Here is a 24,295-nt window from a genome sequence, read left to right as displayed (position 1 = left end):
TCCACTTACAGATTCTACAAAAAGAGAGTTTCCAAACTGCTCTATTTAAAGAAAGGTTGAACTCTGTTAGTTGAGGACGCACACCACAAAGAAGTTTCTGAGAATGCTTTTGTCTAGATTTTATATGAAGATATTCCCGTTTCCAACGAAATCTTTAGAGGTATCCAAATATCCACTTACAGATTCTACAAAAAGAGAGTATCCAAACTTCTGTATCAAAAGAAAGGTTGAACTCTGTTAGTTGAGGACACACATCACAAAGAAGTTTCGGAGAATGTTTCTGTCTAGATTTTATATGAAGATATTCCCGTTTCCAATGAAATTGTCAGTTGTATCCAAATATCCACTTACAGATTCTACAAAAAGAGTGTTTCCAAACTGCTCTATCAAAAGAAAGGTGGAACACGGTTAGTTGAAGACACACATCGAAAAGATGTTTCTGAGAATGCTTCTGTCTAGATTTTAATTGAAGATATTCTGATTTCCAACGAAATCTTCACAGTTATCGAAATATCCACTGGCAGATTCTACAAAAAGAGTGTTCCCAAACTACAGTGTCAAAAGAAAGTTTGAACTCTGTTAGTGGAGGACACACATCACAATGAAGTTTCTGAGAATGCTTCTGTTTAGATTTTATATGAAGATACTCCCGTTTCAAACGAAATCTTCACTGTTATCCAAATATCCACTTGCAGATTCTTCTAAAAGAGGGTTTCCAAACTGCTGTATGAAAAGAAAGGTTGAACTCCTTTAGTTGAGGAAACTCATGTCAAAGAAGTTTCTGAGAATGCTTCCGTCTAGATTTTATATGAAGATATTCCCGTTTCCAACGAAATTTTCACAGTTATCCAAATATCCACTTGCAGATTCTACCAAAAGAGTGTTTCCAAACTGCTGTGTCAAAAGAATGGTTGAGCTCCGTTAGTTGAGGACACTCATCACAAACAAGGTTTTGAGAATGCTTCTGTCTAGATTTTATATGAAGAAATTCCCGTTTCCAACGAACTCTTCACAGTTATCCAAATATCCACTTGCCGATTCTACAAAAAGAGTGTTTCCAAACTGCTGTATCAAAAGAAAGGTGAAACTCTGTAAGTAGAGAAAACACATCACAAAGAAGTTTCTGAGAATGCTTCTGTCTAGATTTTATATGAAGATATTCCCGTTTCCAACAAAAACTTCAAAGTTATCCAAATATCCACTTGCAGATTCTCCAAAAAGTGTGTTTCCAAACTACTGTATCAACAGAAAGGTTCAACTCTGGTAACTGAGTACACACATCCCGATTAAGTTTCTGAGAATCTTTCTGTCTCTTTTTTATTGGAAGATATTTCTGTTTTCACCGTAGGCCTGAATTCGCTCAAAATGTCCACTTCCAGATACTACAGAAAGAGTGTTTCAAACCTGGGCTATGAAAGGGAATGTTCAGCTCTGTGACTTGAATGCAGATATCACAAAGCAGTTTCTTACAGTGCTTCTGTGTAGATTTCAGATGAAGATATTCCCGTTTCCAACGAAATCGTTAGAGCTATCCAAATATCCACTTACAGATTCTACAAAAAGAGAGTTTCCAAACTGCTCTATTTAAAGAAAGGTTGAACTCTGTTAGTTGAGGACGCACACCACAAAGAAGTTTCTGAGAATGCTTTTGTCTAGATTTTATATGAAGATATTCCCGTTTCCAACGAAATCTTTAGAGGTATCCAAATATCCACTTACAGATTCTACAAAAAGAGATTTTCCAAACTGCTCTATTTAAAGAAAGGTTGAACTCTGTTAGTTGAGGACGCACACCACAAGGAAGTTTCTGAGAATGCTTTTGTCTAGATTTTATATGAAGATATTCCCGTTTCCAACGAAATCTTTAGAGGTATCCAAATATCCACTTACAGATTCTACAAAAAGAGAGTATCCAAACTGCTGTATCAAAAGAATGGTTGAACTCTGTTAGTTGAGGACACTCATCACAAAGAGGCTTCTGAGAATGCTTCTGTCTAGATTTTATATGAAGATATTCCCGTTTCCAACGAAATCTTCACAGTTATCCAAATATCCACTTGCAGATTCTACCAAAGTGGGGTTTTCAAACTTCTGTATCAAAAGAAAGGTTGTACTCTGTTAGTTGAGGACACACATCACAAAGAAGTTTCGGAGAATGCTTCTGTCTAGATTTTATATGAAGATATTCCCGTTTCCAATGAAATTGGTAGAGGTATCCAAATATCCACTTACAGATTCTACAAAAAGAGTGTTTCCAAACTGCTCTATCAAAAGAAAGGTGGAACTCGGTTAGTTGAAGACACACATCAAAAAGATGTTTCTGAGAATGCTTCTGTCTAGATTTTATTTGAAGATATTCCCATTTCCTATGAAATCTTCACAGTTATCCAAATATCCACTTGCAGATTCTACAAAAAGAGTGTCTCCAAACTACAGTGTCAAAAGAAAGTTTGAACTCTGTTAGTGGAGGACACACATCACAATGAAGTTTCTGAGAATGCTTCTGTTTAGATTTTATATGAAGATATTCCCGTTTCCTACAAAATCTTCACTGTTATTCAAATATCCACTTGCAGATTCTTCTAAAAGAGGTTTTCCAAACTGCTGTATGAAAAGAAAGTTTGAACTCCTTTAGTTGAGGAAACTCATGTCAAAGAAGTTTCTGAGAATGCTTCCGTCTAGATTTTATACGAAGATATTCCCGTTTCCAACGAAATTTTCACAGTTATCCCAATATCCACTTGCAGATTCTACCAAAAGAGTGTTTCCAAACTGCTGTATCAAAAGAATGGTTGAGCTCCGTTAGTTGAGGACACTCATCACAAACAAGCTTTTGAGAATGCTTCTGTCTAGATTTTATATGAAGATATTCCCGTTTCCAATGAACTCTTCACAATTATCCAAATATCCACTTGCCGATTCTACAAAAAGAGTGTTTCCAAACTGCTGTATCAAAAGAATGGTTGAACTCTGTAAGTAGAGAAAACACATCACAAAGAAGTTTCTGAGAATGCTTCTGTCTAGATTTTATATGAAGATATTCCCGTTTCCTACGAAATCTTCAAAGTTATGAAAAAATATCCACTTGCAGATTCTACAAAAAGAGTGTTTCCAAACTACTGTATCAACAGAAAGGTTCAACTCTGGTAACTGAGTACACACATCCCGATTAAGTTTCTGAGAATCTTTCTGTCTCTTTTTTATGGGAAGATATTTCTGTTTTCACCGTAGGCCTGAATTCGCTCAAAATGTCCACTTCCAGATACTACAGAAAGAGTGTTTCAAACCTGGGATATGAAAGGGAATGTTCAGCTCTGTGACTTGAATGCAGATATCACAAAGCAGTTTCTGACAGTGCTTCTGTGTAGATTTTAGATGAAGATATTCACGTTTCCAACGAAATCGTTACAGCTATCCAAATATCCACTTACAGATTCTACAAAAAGAGAGTTTCCAAACTGCTCTATTTAAAGAAAGGTTGAACTCTGTTAGTTGAGGACGCACACCACAAAGAAGTTTCTGAGAATGCTTTTGTCTAGATTTTATATGAAGATATTCCCGTTTCCAACGAAATCTTTAGAGGTATCCAAATATCCACTTACAGATTCTACAAAAAGAGAGTATCCAAACTTCTGTATCAAAAGAAAGGTTGAACTCTGTTAGTTGAGGACACACATCACAAAGAAGTTTCGGAGAATGTTTCTGTCTAGATTTTATAAGAAGATATTCCCGTTTCCAATGAAATTGTTAGTTGTATCCAAATATCCACTTACAGATTCTACAAAAAGAGTGTTTCCAAACTGCTCTATCAAAAGAAAGGTGGAACACGGTTAGTTGAAGACACACATCGAAATGATGTTTCTGAGAATGCTTCTGTCTAGATTTTAATTGAAGATATTCTGATTTCCAACGAAATCTTCACAGTTATCGAAATATCCACTGGCAGATTCTACAAAAAGAGTGTTCCCAAACTACAGGGTCAAAAGAAAGTTTGAACTCTGTTAGTGGAGGACACACATCACAATGAAGTTTCTGAGAATGCTTCTGTTTAGATTTTATATGAAGATACTCCCGTTTCAAACGAAATCTTCACTGTTATCCAAATATCCACTTGCAGATTCTTCTAAAAGAGGGTTTCCAAACTGCTGTATGAAAAGAAAGGTTGAACTCCTTTAGTTGAGGAAACTCATGTCAAAGAAGTTTCTGAGAATGCTTCCGTCTAGATTTTATATGAAGATATTCCCGTTTCCAACGAAATTTTCACAGTTATCCAAATATCCACTTGCAGATTCTACCAAAAGAGTGTTTCCAAACTGCTGTGTCAAAAGAATGGTTGAGCTCCGTTAGTTGAGGACACTCATCACAAACAAGCTTTTGAGAAGGCTTCTGTCTAGATTTTATATGAAGATATTCCCGTTTCCAACGAACTCTTCACAGTTATCCAAATATCCACTTGCCGATTCTACAAAAAGAGTGTTTCCAAACTGCTGTATCAAAAGAAAGGTGAAACTCTGTAAGTAGAGAAAACACATCACAAAGAAGTTTCAGAGAATGCTTCTGTCTAGATTTTATATGAAGATATTCCCTTTTCCAACTAAAACTTCAAAGTTATCCAAATATCCACTTGCAGATTCTACAAAAAGAGTGTTTCCAAACTACTGTATCAACAGAAAGGTTCAACTCTGGTAACTGAGTACACACATCCCGATTAAGTTTCTGAGAATCTTTCTGTCTCTTTTTTATGGGAAGATATTTCTGTTTTCACCGTAGGCCTGAATTCGCTCAAAATGTCCACTTCCATATACTACAGAAAGAGTGTTTCAAACCTGGGCTATGAAAGGGAATGTTCAGCTCTGTGACTTGAACGCAGATATCACAAAGCAGTTTCTTACAGTGCTTCTGTGTAGATTTTAGATGAAGATATTCCCGTTTCCAACGAAATCGTTAGAGCTATCCAAATATCCACTTACAGATTCTACAAAAAGAGAGTTTCCAAACTGCTCTATTTAAAGAAAGGTTGAACTCTGTTAGTTGAGGACGCACACCACAAAGAAGTTTCTGAGAATGCTTTTGTCTAGATTTTATATGAAGATATTCCCGTTTCCAACGAAATCTTTAGAGGTATCCAAATATCCACTTACAGATTCTACAAAAAGAGAGTATCCAAACTGCTGTATTAAAAGAATGGTTGAACTCTGTTAGTTGAGGACACTCATCACAAAGAAGCTTCTGAGAATGGTTCTGTCTAGATTTTATATGAAGATATTCCCGTTTCCAACGAAATCTTCACAGTTATCCAAATATCCACTTGCAGATTCTACCAAAGGGGGGTTTTCAAACTTCTGTATCAAAAGAAAGGTTGAACTCTGTTAGTTGAGGACACACATCACGAAGAAGTTTCGGAGAATGCTTCTGTCTAGATTTTATATGAAGATATTCCCGTTTCCAATGAAATTGTTAGAGGTATCCAAATATCCACTTACAGATTCTACAAAAAGAGTGTTTCTAAAGTGCTCTATCAAAAGAAAGGTGGAACTCGGTTAGTTGAAGACACACATCAAAAAGATGTTTCTGAGAATGCTTCTGTCTAGATTTTATTTGAAGATATTCCCATTTCCTACGAAATCTTCACAGTTATCCAAATATCCACTTGCAGATTCTACAAAAATAGTGTTTCCAAACTACTGTGTCAAAAGAAAGTTTGAACTCTGTTAGTGGAGGACACACATCACAATGAAGTTTCTGAGAATGCTTCTGTTTAGATTTTATATGAAGATATTCCCGTTTCCTACAAAATCTTCACTGTTATCAAAATATCCACTTGCAGATTCTTCTAAAAGAGGGTTTCCAAACTGCTGTATGAAAAGAAAGGTTGAACTCCTTTAGTTGAGGAAACTCATGTCAAAGAAGTTTCTGAGAATGCTTCCGTCTAGATTTTATACGAAGATATTCCCGTTTCCAACGAAATTTTCACAGTTATCCCAATATCCACTTGCAGATTCTACCAAAAGAGTGTTTCCAAACTGCTGTATCAAAAGAATGGTTGAGCTCCGTTAGTTGAGGACACTCATCACAAACAAGCTTTTGAGAAGGCTTCTGTCTAGATTTTATATGAAGATATTCCCGTTTCCAATGAACTCTTCACAATTATCCAAATATCCACTTGCCGATTCTACAAAAAGAGTGTTTCCAAACTGCTGTATCAAAAGGAAGGTTGAACTCTGTAAGTAGAGAAAACACATCACAAAGAAGTTTCTGAGAATGCTTCTGTCTAGATTTTATATGAAGATATTCCCGTTTCCAACGAAATCTTCAATGTTATCCAAATATCCACTTGCACATTCTACAAAAAGTGTGTATCCAAACTACTGTATCAACAGAAAGGTTCAACTCTGGTAACTGAGTACACACATCCCGATTAAGTTTCTGAGAATCTTTCTGTCTCTTTTTTATGGGAAGATATTTCTGTTTTCACCGTAGGCCTGAATTCGCTCAAAATGTCCACTTCCAGATACTACAGAAAGAGTGTTTCAAACCTGGGCTATGAAAGGGAATGTTCAGCTCTGTGACTTGAATGCAGATATCACAAAGCAGTTTCTGACAGTGCTTCTGTGTAGATTTTAGATGAAGATATTCCCGTTTCCAACGAAATCGTTAGAGCTATCCAAATATCCACTTACAGATTCTACAAAAAGAGAGTTTCCAAACTGCTCTATTTAAAGAAAGGTTGAACTCTGTTAGTTGAGGACGCCCACCACAAAGTAGTTTCTGAGAATGCTTTTGTCTAGATTTTATATGAAGATATTCCCGTTTCCAACGAAATCTTTAGAGGTATCCAAATATCCACTTACAGATTCTACAAAAAGAGAGTATCCAAACTGCTGTATCAAAAGAATGGTTGAACTCTGTTAGTTGAGGACACTCATCACAAGCTTCTGAGAATGCTTCTGTCTAGATTTTATATGAAGATATTCCCGTTTCCAACGAAATCTTCACAGTTATCCAAATATCCACTTACAGATTCTAGCAAAGGGGGGTTTTCAAACTTCTGTATCAAAAGAAAGGTTGAACTCTGTTAGTTGAGGACACACATCACAAAGAAGTTTCGGAGAATGCTTCTGTCTAGATTTTATATGAAGATATTCCCGTTTCCAATGAAATTGTTAGAGGTATCCCAATATCCACTTACAGATTCTACAAAAAGAGTGTTTCCAAACTGCTCTATCAAAAGAAAGGTGGAACTCGGTTAGTTGAAGACACACATCAAAAAGATGTTTCTGAGAATGCTTCTGTCTAGATTTTATTTGAAGATATTCACATTTCCTACGAAATCTTCACAGTTATCCAAATATCCACTTGCAGATTCTACAAAAAGAGTGTTTCCAAACTACAGTGTCAAAAGAAAGTTTGAACTCTGTTAGTGGAGGACACACATCACAATGAAGTTTCTGAGAATGCTTCTGTTTAGATTTTATATGAAGATATTCCCGTTTCCTACAAAATCTTCACTGTTATCCAAATATCCACTTGCAGATTCTTCTAAAAGAGGGTTTCCAAACTGCTGTATGAAAAGAAAGTTTGAACTCCTTTAGTTGAGGAAACTCATGTCAAAGAAGTTTCTGAGAATCCTTCCGTCTAGATTTTATACGAAGATATTCCCGTTTCCAACGAAATTTTCACAGTTATCCCAATATCCACTTGCAGATTCTACCAAAAGAGTGTTTCCAAACTGCTGTATCAAAAGAATGGTTGAGCTCCGTTAGTTGAGGACACTCATCACAAACAAGCTTTTGAGAATGCTTCTGTCTAGATTTTATATGAAGATATTCCCGTTTCCAATGAACTCTTCACAATTATCCAAATATCCACTTGCCGATTCTACAAAAAGAGTGTTTCCAAACTGCTGTATCAAAAGAAAGGTTGAACTCTGTAAGTAGAGAAAACACATCACACAGAAGTTTCTGAGAATGCTTCTGTCTAGATTTTATATGAAGATATTCCCGTTTCCTACGAAATCTTCAAAGTTATCCAAATATCCACTTGCAGATTCTACAAAAAGAGTGTTTCCAAACTACTGTATCAACAGAAAGGTTCAACTCTGGTAACGGAGTACACACATCCCGATTATGTTTCTGAGAATCTTTCTGTCTCTTTTTTATGGGAAGATATTTCTGTTTTCACCGTAGGCCTGAATTCGCTCAAAATGTCCACTTCCAGATACTACAGAAAGAGTGTTTCAAACCTGGGCTATGAAAGGGAATGTTCAGCTCTGTGACTTGAATGCAGATATCACAAAGCAGTTTCTGACAGTGCTTCTGTGTAGATTTTAGATGAAGATCTTCCCGTTTCCAACGAAATCGATAGAGCTATCCAAATATCCACTTACAGATTCTACAAAAAGAGAGTTTCCAAACTGCTCTATTTAAAGAAAGGTTGAACTCTGTTAGTTGAGGACGCACACCACAAAGAAGTTTCTGAGAATGCTTTTGTCTAGATTTTATATGAAGATATTCCCGTTTCCAACGAAATCTTCACAGTTATCCAAATATCCACTTGCAGATTCTACCAAAGGGGGGTTTTCAAACTTCTGTATCAAAAGAAAGGTTGAACTCTGTTAGTTGAGGACACACATCACAAAGAAGTTTCGGAGAATGCTTCTGTCTAGATTTTATATGAAGATATTCCCGTTTCCAATGAAATTGTTAGAGGTATCCAAATATCCACTTACAGATTCTACAAAAAGAGTGTTTCCAAACTGCTCTATCAAAAGAAAGGTGGAACTCGGTTAGTTGAAGACACACATCAAAAAGATGTTTCTGAGAATGCTTCTGTCTAGATTTTATTTGAAGATATTCCCATTTCCTACGAAATCTTCACAGTTATCCAAATATCCACTTGCAGATTCTACAAAAATAGTGTTTCCAAACTACTGTGTCAAAAGAAAGTTTGAACTCTGTTAGTGGAGGACACACATCACAATGAAGTTTCTGAGAATGCTTCTGTTTAGATTTTATATGAAGATATTCCCGTTTCCTACAAAATCTTCACTGTTATCCAAATATCCACTTGCAGATTCTTCTAAAAGAGGGTTTCCAAACTGCTGTATGAAAAGAAAGGTTGAACTCCTTTAGTTGAGGAAACTCATGTCAAAGAAGTTTCTGAGAATGCTTCCGTCTAGATTTTATACGAAGATATTCCAGTTTCCAACGAAATTTTCACAGTTATCCAAATATCCACTTGCAGATTCTACCAAAAGAGTGTTTCCAAACTGCTGTATCAAAAGAATGGTTGAGCTCCGTTAGTTGAGGACACTCATCACAAACAAGCTTTTGAGAATGCTTCTGTCTAGATTTTATATGAAGATATTCCCGTTTCCAATGAACTCTTCACAATTATCCAAATATCCACTTGCCGATTCTACAAAAAGAGTGTTTCCAAACTGCTTTATCAAAAGGAAGGTTGAACTCTGTAAGTAGAGAAAACACATCACAAAGAAGTTTCTGAGAATGCTTCTGTCTAGATTTTATATGAAGATATTCCCGTTTCCAACGAAATCTTCAATGTTATCCAAATATCCACTTGCACATTCTACAAAAAGTGTGTTTCCAAACTACTGTATCAACAGAAATGTTCAACTCTGGTAACTGAGTACACATATCCCGATTAAGTTTCTGAGAATCTTTCTGTCTCTTTTTTATGGGAAGATATTTCTGTTTTCACCGTAGGCCTGAATTCGCTCAAAATGTCCACTTCCAGATACTACAGAAAGAGTGTTTCAAACCTGGGCTATGAAAGGGAATGTTCAGCTCTGTGACTTGAATGCAGATATCACAAAGCAGTTTCTGACAGTGCTTCTGTGTAGATTTTAGATGAAGATATTCCCGTTTCCAACGAAATCGTTAGAGATATCCAAATATCCACTTACAGATTCTACAAAAAGAGAGTTTCCAAACTGCTCTATTTAAAGAAAGGTTGAACTCTGTTAGTTGAGGACGCCCACCACAAAGAAGTTTCTGAGAATGCTTTTGTCTAGATTTTATATGAAGATATTCCCGTTTCCAACGAAATCTTTAGAGGTATCCAAATATCCATTTACAGATTCTACAAAAAGAGAGTATCCAAACTGCTGTATCAAAAGAATGGTTGAACTCTGTTAGTTGAGGACACTCATCACAAGCTTCTGAGAATGCTTCTGTCTAGATTTTATATGAAGATATTCCCGTTTCCAACGAAATCTTCACAGTTATCCAAATATCCACTTGCAGATTCTACCAAAGGGGGGTTTTCAAACTTCTGTATCAAAAGAAAGGTTGAACTCTGTTAGTTGAGGACACACATCACAAAGAAGTTTCGGAGAATGCTTCTGTCTAGATTTTATATGAAGATATTCCCGTTTCCAATGAAATTGTTAGAGGTATCCAAATATCCACTTACAGATTCTACAAAAAGAGTGTTTCCAAACTGCTCTATCAAAAGAAAGGTGGAACTCGGTTAGTTGAAGACACACATCAAAAAGATGTTTCTGAGAATGCTTCTGTCTAGATTTTATTTGAAGATATTCCCATTTCCTACGAAATCTTCACTGTTATCCAAATATCCACTTGCAGATTCTACAAAAAGAGTGTTTCCAAACTACAGTGTCAAAAGAAAGTTTGAACTCTGTTAGTGGAGGACACACATCACAATGAAGTTTCTGAGAATGCTTCTGTTTAGATTTTATATGAAGATATTCCCGTTTCCTACAAAATCTTCACTGTTATCCAAATATCCACTTGCAGATTCCTCTAAAAGAGGGTTTCCAAACTGCTGTATGAAAAGAAAGGTTGAACTCCTTTAGTTGAGGAAACTCATGTCAAAGAAGTTTCTGAGAATGCTTCCGTCTAGATTTTATACGAAGATATTCCCGTTTCCAACGAAATTTTCACAGTTATCCCAATATCCACTTGCAGATTCTACCAAAAGAGTGTTTCCAAACTGCTGTATCAAAAGAATGGTTGAGCTCCGTTAGTTGAGGACACTCATCACAAACAAGCTTTTGAGAATGCTTCTGTCTAGATTTTATATGAAGATATTCCCGTTTCCAATGAACTCTTCACAATTATCCAAATATCCACTTGCCGATTCTTCAAAAAGAGTGTTTCCAAACTGCTGTATCAAAAGAAAGGTTGAACTCTGTAAGTAGAGAAAACACATCACAAAGAAGTTTCTGAGAATGCTTCTGTCTAGATTTTATATGAAGATATTCCAGTTTCCTACGAAATCTTCAAAGTTATCCAAATATCCACTTGCAGATTCTACAAAAAGAGTGTTTCCAAACTACTGTATCAACAGAAAGGTTCAACTCTGGTAACTGAGTACACACATCCCGATTAAGTTTCTGAGAATCTTTCTGTCTCTTTTTTATGGGAAGATATTTCTGTTTTCACCGTAGGCCTGAATTCGCTCAAAATGTCCACTTCCAGATACTACAGAAAGAGTGTTTCAAACCTGGGCTATGAAAGGGAATGTTCAGCTCTGTGACTTGAATGCAGATATCACAAACCAGTTTCTGACAGTGCTTCTGTGTAGATTTTAGATGAAGATATTCCCGTTTCCAACGAAATCGATAGAGCTATCCAAATATCCACTTACAGATTCTACAAAAAGAGAGTTTCCAAACTGCTCTATTTAAAGAAAGGTTGAACTCTGCTAGTTGAGGACGCACACCACAAAGAAGTTTCTGAGAATGCTTTTGTCTAGATTTTATATGAAGATATTCCCGTTTCCAACGAAATCTTTAGAGGTATCCAAATATCCACTTGCAGATTCTACCAAAGGGGGTTTTCAAACTTCTGTATCAAAAGAAAGGTTGAACTCTGTTAGTTGAGGACACACATCACAAAGAAGTTTCGGAGAATGCTTCTGTCTAGATTTTATATGAAGATATTCCCGTTTCCAATGAAATTGTTAGAGGTATCCAAATATCCACTTACAGATTCTACAAAAAGAGTGTTTCCAAACTGCTCTATCAAAAGAAAGGTGGAACTCGGTTAGTTGAAGACACACATCAAAAAGATGTTTCTGAGAATGCTTCTGTCTAGATTTTATTTGAAGATATTCCCATTTCCTACGAAATCTTCACTGTTATCCAAATATCCACTTGCAGATTCTACAAAAAGAGTGTTTCCAAACTACAGTGTCAAAAGAAAGTTTGAACTCTGTTAGTGGAGGACACACATCACAATGAAGTTTCTGAGAATGCTTCTGTTTAGATTTTATATGAAGATATTCTCGTTTCCTACAAAATCTTCACTGTTATCCAAATATCCACTTGCAGATTCTTCTAAAAGAGGGTTTCCAAACTGCTGTATGAAAAGAAAGGTTGAACTCCTTTAGTTGAGGAAACTCATGTCAAAGAAGTTTCTGAGAATGCTTCCGTCTAGATTTTATACGAAGATATTCCCGTTTCCAACGAAATTTTCACAGTTATCCCAATATCCACTTGCAGATTCTACCAAAAGAGTGTTTCCAAACTGCTGTATCAAAAGAATGGTTGAGCTCCGTTAGTTGAGGACACTCATCACAAACAAGCTTTTGAGAATGCTTCTGTCTAGATTTTATATGAAGATATTCCCGTTTCCAATGAACTCTTCACAATTATCCAAATATCCACTTGCCGATTCTACAAAAAGAGTGTTTCCAAACTGCTGTATCAAAAGAAAGGTTGAACTCTGTAAGTAGAGAAAACACATCACAAAGAAGTTTCTGAGAATGCTTCTGTCTAGATTTTATATGAAGATATTCCCGTTTCCTACGAAATCTTCAAAGTTATCCAAATATCCACTTGCAGATTCTACAAAAAGAGTGTTTCCAAACTACTGTATCAACAGAAAGGTTCAACTCTGGTAACTGAGTACACACATGCCGATTAAGTTTCTGAGAATCTTTCTGTCTCTTTTTTATGAGAAGATATTTCTGTTTTCACTGTAGGCCTGAATTCGCTCAAAATGTCCACTTCCAGATACTACAGAAAGAGTGTTTCAAACCTGGGCTATGAAAGGGAATGTTCAGCTCTGTGACTTGAATGCAGATATCACAAAGCAGTTTCTGACAGTGCTTCTGTGTAGATTTTAGATGAAGATATTCCCGTTTCCAACGAAATCGTTACAGCTATCCAAATATCCACTTACAGATTCTACAAAAAGAGAGTTTCCAAACTGCTCTATTAAAAGAAAGGTTGAACTCTGTTAGTTGAGGACGCACACCACAAAGAAGTTTCTGAGAATGCTTTTGTCTAGATTTTATATGAAGATATTCCCGTTTCCAACGAAATCTTTAGAGGTATCCAAATATCCACTTACAGATTCTACAAAAAGAGAGTATCCAAACTGCTGTATCAAAAGAATGGTTGAACTCTGTTAGTTGAGGACACTCATCACAAAGAAGCTTCTGAGAATGCTTCTGTCTAGATTTTATATGAAGATATTCCCGTTTCCAACGAAATCTTCACAGTTATCCAAATATCCACTTGCAGATTCTACCAAAGGGGGGTTTTCAAACTTCTGTATCAAAAGAAAGGTTGAACTCTGTTAGTTGTGGACACACATCACAAAGAAGTTTCGGAGAATGCTTCTGTCTAGATTTTATATGAAGATATTCCCGTTTCCAATGAAATTGTTAGAGGTATCCAAATATCCACTTACAGATTCTACAAAAAGAGTGTTTCCAAACTGCTCTATCAAAAGAAATGTGGAACTCGGTTAGTTGAAGACACACATCAAAAAGATGTTTCTGAGAATGCTTCTGTCTAGATTTTATTTGAAGATATTCCCATTTCCTACGAAATCTTCACAGTTATCCAAATATCCACTTGCAGATTCTACAAAAAGAGTGTTTCCAAACTACAGTGTCAAAAGAAAGTTTGAACTCTGTTAGTGGAGGACACACATCACAATGAAGTTTCTGAGAATGCTTCTGTTTAGATTTTATATGAGGATATTCCCGTTTCCTACAAAATCTTCACTGTTATCCAAATATCCACTTGCAGCTTCTTCTAAAAGAGGGTTTCCAAACTGCTGTATGAAAAGAAAGTTTGAACTCCTTTAGTTGAGGAAACTCATGTCAAAGAAGTTTCTGAGAATGCTTCCGTCTAGATTTTATATGAAGATATTCCCGTTTCCAACGAAATTTTCACAGTTATCCCAATATCCACTTGCAGATACTACCAAAAGAGTGTTTCCAAACTGCTGTATCAAAAGAATGGTTGAGCTCCGTTAGTTGAGGACACTCATCACAAACAAGCTTTTGAGAATGCTTCTGTCTAGATTTTATATGAAGATATTCCCGTTTCCAATGAACTCTTCACAATTATCCAAATATCCACTTGCCGATTCTACAAAAAGAGTGTTTCCAAACTGCTGTATCAAAAGAAAGGTTGAACTCTGTAAGTAGAGAAAACACGTCACAAAGAAGTTTCTGAGAATGCTTCTGTCTAGATTTTATATGAAGATATTCCCGTTTCCAATGAAATCTTCAAAGTTATCCAAATATCCACTTGCAGATTCTACAAAAAGAGTGTTTCCAAACTACTGTATCAACAGAAAGGTTCAACTCTGGTAACTGAGTACACACATCCTGATTAAGTTTCTGAGAATCTTTCTGTCTTTTTTTTATGGGAAGATATTTCTGTTTTCACCGTAGGCCTGAATTCGCTCAAAATGTCCACTTCCAGATACTACAGAAAGAGTGTTTCAAACCTGGGCTATGAAAGGGAATGTTCAGCTCTGTGACTTGAATGCAGATATCACAAAGCAGTTTCTGACAGTGCTTCTGTGTAGATTTTAGATGAAGATATTCCCGTTTCCAACGAAATCGTTAGAGCTATCCAAATATCCACTTACAGATTCTACAAAAAGAGAGTTTCCAAACTGCTCTATTTAAAGAAAGGTTGAACTCTGTTAGTTGAGGACGCACACCACAAAGAAGTTTCTGAGAATGATTTTTTCTAGATTTTATATGAAGATATTCCCGTTTCCAACGAAATCTTTAGAGGTATCCAAATATCCACTTACAGATTCTACAAAAAGAGAGTATCCAAACTGCTGTATCAAAAGAATGGTTGAACTCTGTTAGTTGAGGACACTCATCACAAGCTGCTGAGAATGCTTCTGTCTAGATTTTATATGAAGATATTCCCCTTTTCAACGAAATCTTCACAGTTATCCAAATATCCACTTGCAGATTCTACCAAAAGGGGGTTTTCAAACTTCTGTATCAAAAGAAAGGTTGAACTCTGTTTGTTGAGGACACACATCACAAAGAAGTTTCGAAGAATGCTTCTGTCTAGATTTTATATGAAGATATTCCCGTTTCCAATGAAATTGTTAGAGGTATCCAAATATCCACTTACAGATTCTACAAAAAGAGTGTTTCCAAACTGCTCTATCAAAAGAAAGGTGGAACTCGGTTAGTTGAAGACACACATCAAAAAGATGTTTCTGAGAATGCTTCTGTCTAGATTTTATTTGAAGATATTCCCATTTCCAACGAAATCTTCACAGTTATCCAAATATCCACTTGCAGATTCTACAAAAAGAGTGTTTCCAAACTACAGTGTCAAAAGAAAGTTTGAACTCTGTTAGTGGAGGACACACATCACAATGAAGTTTCTGAGAATGCTTCTGTTTAGATTTTATATGAAGATATTCCCGTTTCCAACGAAATCTTCAATGTTATCCAAATATCCACTTGCAGATTCTTCTAAAAGAGGGTTTCCAAACTGCTGTATGAAAAGAAAGGTTGAACTCCTTTAGTTGAGGAAACTCATGTCAAAGAAGTTTCTGAGAATGCTTCCGTCTAGATTTTATATGAAGATATTCCCGTTTCCAACGAAATTCTCACAGTTATCCAAATATCCACTTACAGATTCTACAAAAAGAGAGTATCCAAACTGCTGTATCAAAAGAATGGTTGAACTCTGTTAGTTGAGGACACTCATCACAAGCTGCTGAGAATGCTTCTGTCTAGATTTTATATGAAGATATTCCCCTTTTCAACGAAATCTTCACAGTTATCCAAATATCCACTTGCAGATTCTACCAAAAGGGGGTTTTCAAACTTCTGTATCAAAAGAAAGGTTGAACTCTGTTTGTTGAGGACACACATCACAAAGAAGTTTCGAAGAATGCTTCTGTCTAGATTTTATATGAAGATATTCCCGTTTCCAATGAAATTGTTAGAGGTATCCAAATATCCACTTACAGATTCTACAAAAAGAGTGTTTCCAAACTGCTCTATCAAAAGAAAGGTGGAACTCGGTTAGTTGAAGACACACATCAAAAAGATGTTTCTGAGAATGCTTCTGTCTAGATTTTATTTGAAGATATTCCCATTTCCAACGAAATCTTCACAGTTATCCAAATATCCACTTGCAGATTCTACAAAAAGAGTGTTTCCAAACTACAGTGTCAAAAGAAAGTTTGAACTCTGTTAGTGGAGGACACACATCACAATGAAGTTTCTGAGAATGCTTCTGTTTAGATTTTATATGAAGATATTCCCGTTTCCAACGAAATCTTCAATGTTATCCAAATATCCACTTGCAGATTCTTCTAAAAGAGGGTTTCCAAACTGCTGTATGAAAAGAAAGGTTGAACTCCTTTAGTTGAGGAAACTCATGTCAAAGAAGTTTCTGAGAATGCTTCCGTCTAGATTTTATATGAAGATATTCCCGTTTCCAACGAAATTCTCACAGTTATCCAAATATCCACTTGCAGATTCTACCAAAAGAATGTTTCCAAACTGCTGTATCAAAAGAATGGCTGAGCTCCGTTAGTTGAGGACACTCATCACAAACAAGCTTTTGAGAATGCTTCTGTCTAGATTTTATATGAAGATATTCCCGTTTCCAACGAACTCTTCACAGTTATCCAAATATCCACATGCAGATTCTACCAAAAGGGGGTTTTCAAACTTCTGTATCAAAAGAAAGGTTGAACTCTGTTAGTTGAGGACACACATCACAAAGAAGTTTCGAAGAATGCTTCTGTCTAGATTTTATATGAAGATATTCCCGTTTCCAATGAAATTGTTAGAGGTATCCAAATATCCACTTACGGATTCTACAAAAAGAGTGTTTCCAAACTGCTCTATCAAAAGAAAGGTGGAACGCGGTTAGTTGAAGACACACATCAAAAAGATGTTTCTGAGAATGCTTCTGTCTAGATTTTATTTGAAGATATTCCCATTTCCAACGAAATCTTCACAGTTATCCAAATATCCACTTGCAGATTCTACAAAAAGAGTGTTTCCAAACTACAGTGTCAAAAGAAAGTTTGAACTCTGTTAGTGGAGGACACACATCACAATGAAGTTTCTGAGAATGCTTCTGTTTAGATTTTATATGAAGATATTCCCGTTTCCAACGAAATCTTCACTGTTATCCAAATATCCACTTGCAGATTCTTCTAAAAGAGGGTTTCCAAACTGCTGTATGAAAAGAAAGGTTGAACTCCTTTAGTTGAGGAAACTCATGTCAAAGAAGTTTCTGAGAATGCTTCCGTCTAGATTTTATATGAAGATATTCCCGTTTCCAACGAAATTCTCACAGTTATCCAAATATCCACTTGCAGATTCTACCAAAAGAATGTTTCCAAACTGCTGTATCAAAAGAATGGCTGAGCTCCGTTAGTTGAGGACACTCATCACAAACAAGCTTTTGAGAATGCTTCTGTCTAGATTTTATATGAAGATATTCCCGTTTCCAACGAACTCTTCACAGTTACCCAAATATCCACTTGCCGATTCTACAAAAAGAGTGTTTACAAACTGCTGTATCAAAAGAAAGGTTGAACTCTATAAGTAGAGAAAACACATCACAAAGAAGTTTGTGAGAATGCTTCTGTCTAGATTTTATATGAAGATATTCCCGTTTCCAACGAAATCTTCAAAGTTATCCAAATATCCACTTGCAGATTCTACAAAAAGTGTGTTTCCAAACTACTGTATCAACAGAAAGGTTCAACTCTGGTAACTGAGTACACACATCCCGATTAAGTTTCTGAGAATCTTTCTGTCTCTTTTTTATGGGAAGATATTTCTGTTTTCACCGTAGGCCTGAATTCGCTCAAAATGTCCACTTCCAGATACTACAGAAAGAGTGTTTCAAACCTGGGCTATGAAAGGGAATGTTCAGCTCTGTGACTTGAATGCAGATATCACAAAGCAGTTTCTGACAGTGCTTCTGTGTAGATTTTAGATGAAGATATTCCCGTTTCCAACGAAATCGTTAGAGCTATCCAAATATCCACTTACAGATTCTACAAAAAGAGAGTTTCCAAACTGCTCTATTTAAAGAAAGGTTGAACTCTATTAGTTGAGGACGCACACCACAAGGAAGTTTCTGAGAATGCTTTTGTCTAGATTTTATATGAAGATATTCCCGTTTCCAACGAAATCTTTAGAGGTATCCAAATATCCACTTACAGATTCTACAAAAAGAGAGTATCCAAACTGCTGTATCAAAAGAATGGTTGAACTCTGTTAGTTGAGGACACTCATCACAAGCTTCTGAGAATGGTTCTGTCTAGATTTTATATGAAGATATTCCCGATTCCAACGAAATCTTCACAGTTATCCAAATATCCACATGCAGATTCTACCTAAAGGGGGTTTTCAAACTTCTGTATCAAAAGAAAGGTTGAACTCTGTTAGTTGAGGACACACATCACAAAGAAGTTTCGGAGAATGCTTCTGTTTAGATTTTATATGAAGATATTCCCGTTTCCAATGAAATTGTTAGAGGTATCCAAATATCCACTTACAGATTCTACAAAAAGAGTGTTTCAAAACTGCTCTATCAAAAGAAAGGTAGAACTCGGTTAGTTGAAGACACACATCAAAAAGATGTTTCTGAGAATGCTTCTGTCTAGATTTTATTTGAAGATATTCCCATTTCCAACGAAATCTTCACAGTTATCCAAATATCCTCTTGCAGATTCTACAAAAAGAGTGTTTCCAAACTACAGTGTCAAAAGAAAGTTTGAACTCTGTTAGTGGAGGACACACATCACAATGAAGTTTCTGAGAATGCTTCTGTTTAGATTTTATATGAAGATATTCCCGTTTCCAACGAAATCTTCACTGTTATCCAAATATCCACTTGCAGATTCTTCTAAAAGAGGGTTTCCAAACTGCTGCATGAAAAGAAAGGTTGAACTCCTTTAGTTGAGGAAACTCATGTCAAAGAAGTTTCTGAGAATGCTTCCGTCTAGATTTTATATGAAGATATTCCCGTTTCCAACGAAATTTTCACAGTTATCCAAATATCCACTTGCAGATTCTACCAAAAGAGTGTTTCCAAACTGCTGTATCAAAAGAATGGTTGAGCTCAGTTAGTTGAGGACACTCATCACAAAGAAGCTTTTGAGAATGCTTCTGTCTAGATTTTATAGGAAGATATTCCCGTTTCCAATGAAATCTTCACAGTTATCCAAATATCCACTTGCCGATTCTACAAAAAGAGTGTTTCCAAACTGCTGTATCAAAAGAAAGGTTGAACTCTGTAAGTAGAGAAAACACATCACAAAGAATTTTGTGAGAATGCTTCTGTCTAGATTTTATATGAAGATATTCCCGTTTCCAATGAAATCTTCAAAGTTATCCAAATATCCACTTGCAGATTCTACAAAAAGAATGTTTCCAAACTACTGTATCAACAGAGAGGTTCAACTCTGGTAACTGAGTACACACATCCCGATTAAGTTTCTGAGAATCTTTCTGTCTCTTTTTTATGGGAAGATATCTGTTTTCACCGTAGGCCTGAATTCGCTCAAAATGTCCACTTCCAGATACTACAGAAAGACTGTTTCAAACCTGGGCTACGAAAGGGAATGTTCAGCTCTGTGACTTGAATGCAGATATCACAAAGCAGTTTCTGACAGTGCTTCTGTGTAGATTTTAGATGAAGATATTCCCGTTTCCAACGAAATCGTTAGTGCTATCCAAATATCCACTTACAGATTCTACAAAAAGAGAGTTTCCAAACTGCTCTATTTAAAGAAAGGTTGAACTCTGTTAGTTGAGGACACACACCACAAAGAAGTTTCTGAGAATGCTTTTGTCTAGATTTTATATGAAGATATTCCCGTTTCCAACGAAATCTTTAGAGGTATCCAAATATCCACCTACAGATTCTACAAAAAGAGAGTATCCAAACTGCTGTATCAAAAGAATGGTTGAACTCTGTTAGTTGAGGACACTCATCACAAGCTTCTGAGAACGCTTCTGTCTTGATTTTATATGAAGATATTCCCGTTTCCAACGAAATCTTCACAGTTATCCAAATATCCACTTGCAGATTCTACCAAAAGGGGGTTTTCAAACTTCTGTATCAAAAGAAAGGTTGAACTCTGTTAGTTGAGGACACACATCACAAAGAAGTTTCGAAGAATGCTTCTGACTAGATTTTATATGAAGATATTCCCGTTTCCAATGAAATTGTTAGAGGTATCCAAATATCCACTTACGGATTCTACAAAAAGAGTGTTTCCAAACTGCTCTATCAAAAGAAAGGTGGAACTCGGTTAGTTGAAGACACACATCAAAAAGATGTTTCTGAGAATGCTTCTGTCTAGATTTTATTTGAAGATATTCCCATTTCCAACGAAATCTTCACAGTTATCCAAATATCCACTTGCAGATTCTACAAAAAGAGTGTTTCCAAACTACAGTGTCAAAAGAAAGTTTGAACTCTGTTAGTGGAGGACACACATCAGAATGAAGTTTCTGAGAATGCTTCTGTTTAGATTTTATATGAAGATATTCCCGTTTCCAACGAAATCTTCACTGTTATCCAAATATCCACTTGCAGATTCTTCTAAAAGAGGGTTTCCAAACTGCTGTATGAAAAGAAAGGTTCAACTCCTTTAGTTGAGGAAACTCATGTCAAAGAAGTTTCTGAGAATGCTTCCGTCTAGATTTTATATGAAGATATTCCCGTTTCCAACGAAATTCTCACAGTTATCCAAATATCCACTTGCAGATTCTACCAAAAGAATGTTTCCAAACTGCTGTATCAAAAGAATGGTTGAGCTCCGTTAGTTGAGGACACTCATCACAAACAAGCTTTTGAGAATGCTTCTGTCTACATTTTATATGAAGATATTCCCGTTTCCAATGAACTCTTCACAGTTACCCAAATATCCACTTGCCGATTCTACAAAAAGAGTGTTTACAAACTGCTGTATCAAAAGAAAGGTTGAACTCTGTAAGTAGAGAAAACACATCACAAAGAAGTTTCTGAGAATGCTTCTGTCTAGATTTTATATGAAGATATTCCCGTTTCCTACGAAATCTTCAAAGTTATCCAAATATCCACTTGCAGATTCTACAAAAAGTGTGTTTCCAAACTACTGTATCAACAGAAAGGTTCAACTCTGGTAACTGAGTACACACATCCCGATTAAGTTTCTGAGAATCTTTCTGTGTCTTTTTTATGGGAAGATATTTCTGTTTTCACCGTAGGCCTGAATTCGCTCAAAATGTCCAATTCCAGATACTACAGAAAGAGTGTTTCAAACCTGGGCTATGAAAGGGAATGTTCAGCTCTGTGACTTGAATGCAGATATCACAAAGCAGTTTCTGACAGTGCTTCTGTGTAGATTTTAGATGAAGATATTCCCGTTTCCAATGAAATCGTTAGAGCTATCCAAATATCCACTTACAGATTCTACAAAAAGAGAGTTTCCAAACTGCTGTATCAAAAGAATGGTTGAACTCTGTTAGTTGAGGACACTCATCACAAAGCAGCTTCTGAGAATGCTTCTGTCTAGATTTTATATGAAGATATTCCCGTTTCTAACGAAATCTTCACAGTTATCCAAATAAACACTTGCAGATTCTACAAAAAGAGTGTTTCCAAACTACAGTGTCAAAAGAAAGTTCGAACTCTGTTAGTGGAGGACACACATCACAATGAAGTTTCTGAGAGTGCTTCTGTTTAGATTTTATATGAAGATATTCCCGTTTCCAACGAAATCTTCACTGTTATCCAAATATCCACTTGCAGATTCTTCTAAAAGAGGGTTTCCAAACTGCTGTATGAAAAGAAAGGTTGAACTCCTTTAGTTGAGGAAACTCATGTCAAAGAAGTTTCTGAGAATGCTTCCGTCTAGATTTTATATGAAGTTATTCCCGTTTCCAACGAAATTCTCACAGTTATCCAAATATCCACTTGCAGATTCTACCAAAAGAGTGTTTCCAATCTGCTGTATCAAAAGAATGGTTGAGCTCCGTTAGTTGAGGACACTCATCACAAACAAGCTTTTGAGAATGCTTCTGTCTAGATTTTATATGAAGATATTCCCGTTTCCAATGAAATTGTTAGAGGTATCCAAATATCCACTTACAGATTCCACAAAAAGAGTGTTTCCAAACTGCTCTATCAAAACAAAGGTGGAAGTCGGTTAGTTGAAGACACACATCAAAAAGATGTTTCTGAGAATGCTTCTGTCTAGATTTTATATGAAGATATTCCCATTTCCAAAGAAATCTTCACAGTTATCGAAATATCCACTTGCAGATTCTAAAAAAAGAGTGTTTCCAAACTACAGTGTCAAAAGAAAGTTTGAACTCTGTTAGAGGAGGACACACATCACAATGAAGTTTCTGAGAATGCTTCTGTTTAGATTTTATATGAAGATATTCCCGTTTCCAACGAAATCTTCACTGTTATCCAAATATCCACTTGCAGATTCTTCTAAAAGAGGGTTTCCAAACTGCTGCATGAAAAGAAAGGTTGAACTCCTTTAGTTGAGGAAACTCATGTCAAAGAAGTTTCTGAGAATGCTTCCGTCCAGATTTTATATGAAGATATTCCCGTTTCCAACGAAATTTTCACAGTTATCCAAATATCCACTTGCAGATTCTACCAAAAGAGTGTTTCCAAACTGCTGTATCAAAAGAATGGTTGAGCTCCGTTAGTTGAGGACACTCATCACAAAGAAGCTTTTGAGAAGGCTTCTGTCTAGATTTTATAGGAAGATATTCCCGTTTCCAACGAAATCTTCACAGTTATCCAAATATCCACTTGCCGATTCTACAAAAAGAGTGTTTCCAAACTGCTGTATCAAAAGAAAGGTTGAACTCTGTAAGTAGAGAAAACACATCACAAAGAAGTTTGTGAGAATGCTTCTGTCTAGATTTTATATGAAGATATTCCCGTTTCCAACGAAATCTTCAAAGTTATCCAAATATCCACTTGCAGATTCTACAAAAAGAGTGTTTCCAAACTACTGTATCAACAGAAAGGTTCAACTCTGGTAACTGAGTACACACATCCCGATTAAGTTTCTGAGAATCTTTCTGTCTCTTTTTTATGGGAAGATATTTCTGTTTTCACCGTAGGCCTGAATTCGCTCAAAATGTCCACTTCCAGATACTACAGAAAGAGTGTTTCAAACCTGGGCTACGAAAGGGAATGTTCAGCTCTGTGACTTGAATGCAGATATCACAAAGCAGTTTCTGACAGTGCTTCTGTGTAGATTTTAGATGAAGATATTCCCGTTTCCAACGAAATCGTTAGAGCTATCCAAATATCCACTTACAGATTCTACAAAAAGAGAGTTTCCAAACTGCTCTATTTAAAGAAAGGTTGAACTCTGTTAGTTGAGGACGCACACCACAAAGAAGTTTCTGAGAATGCTTTTGTCTAGATTTTATATGTAGATATTCCCGTTTCCAACGAAATCTTTAGAGGTATCCAAATATCCACCTACAGATTCTACAAAAAGAGAGTATCCAAACTGCTGTATCAAAAGAATGGTTGAACTCTGTTAGTTGAGGACACTCATCACAAGCTTCTGAGAACGCTTCTGTCTAGATTTTATATGAAGATATTCCCGTTTCCAACGAAATCTTCACAGTTATCCAAATATCCACTTGCAGATTCTACCAAAAGGGGGTTTTCAAACTTCTGTATCAAAAGAAAGGTTGAACTCTGTTAGTTGAGGACACACATCACAAAGAAGTTTCGAAGAATGCTTCTGTCTAGATTTTATATGAAGATATTCCCGTTTCCAATGAAATTGTTAGAGGTATCCAAATATCCACTTACGGATTCTACAAAAAGAGTGTTTCCAAACTGCTCTATCAAAAGAAAGGTGGAACGCGGTTAGTTGAAGACACACATCAAAAAGATGTTTCTGAGAATGCTTCTGTCTAGATTTTATTTGAAGATATTCCCATTTCCAACGAAATCTTCACAGTTATCCAAATATCCACTTACGGATTCTACAAAAAGAGTGTTTCCAAACTACAG

This window comes from Gorilla gorilla, chromosome 15 (assembly GCF_029281585.2).
Source record: "Gorilla gorilla gorilla isolate KB3781 chromosome 15, NHGRI_mGorGor1-v2.1_pri, whole genome shotgun sequence".
Taxonomy (NCBI): Eukaryota; Metazoa; Chordata; class Mammalia; order Primates; family Hominidae; genus Gorilla; species Gorilla gorilla.
Note: the sequence above shows the minus strand (reverse complement) of the source record.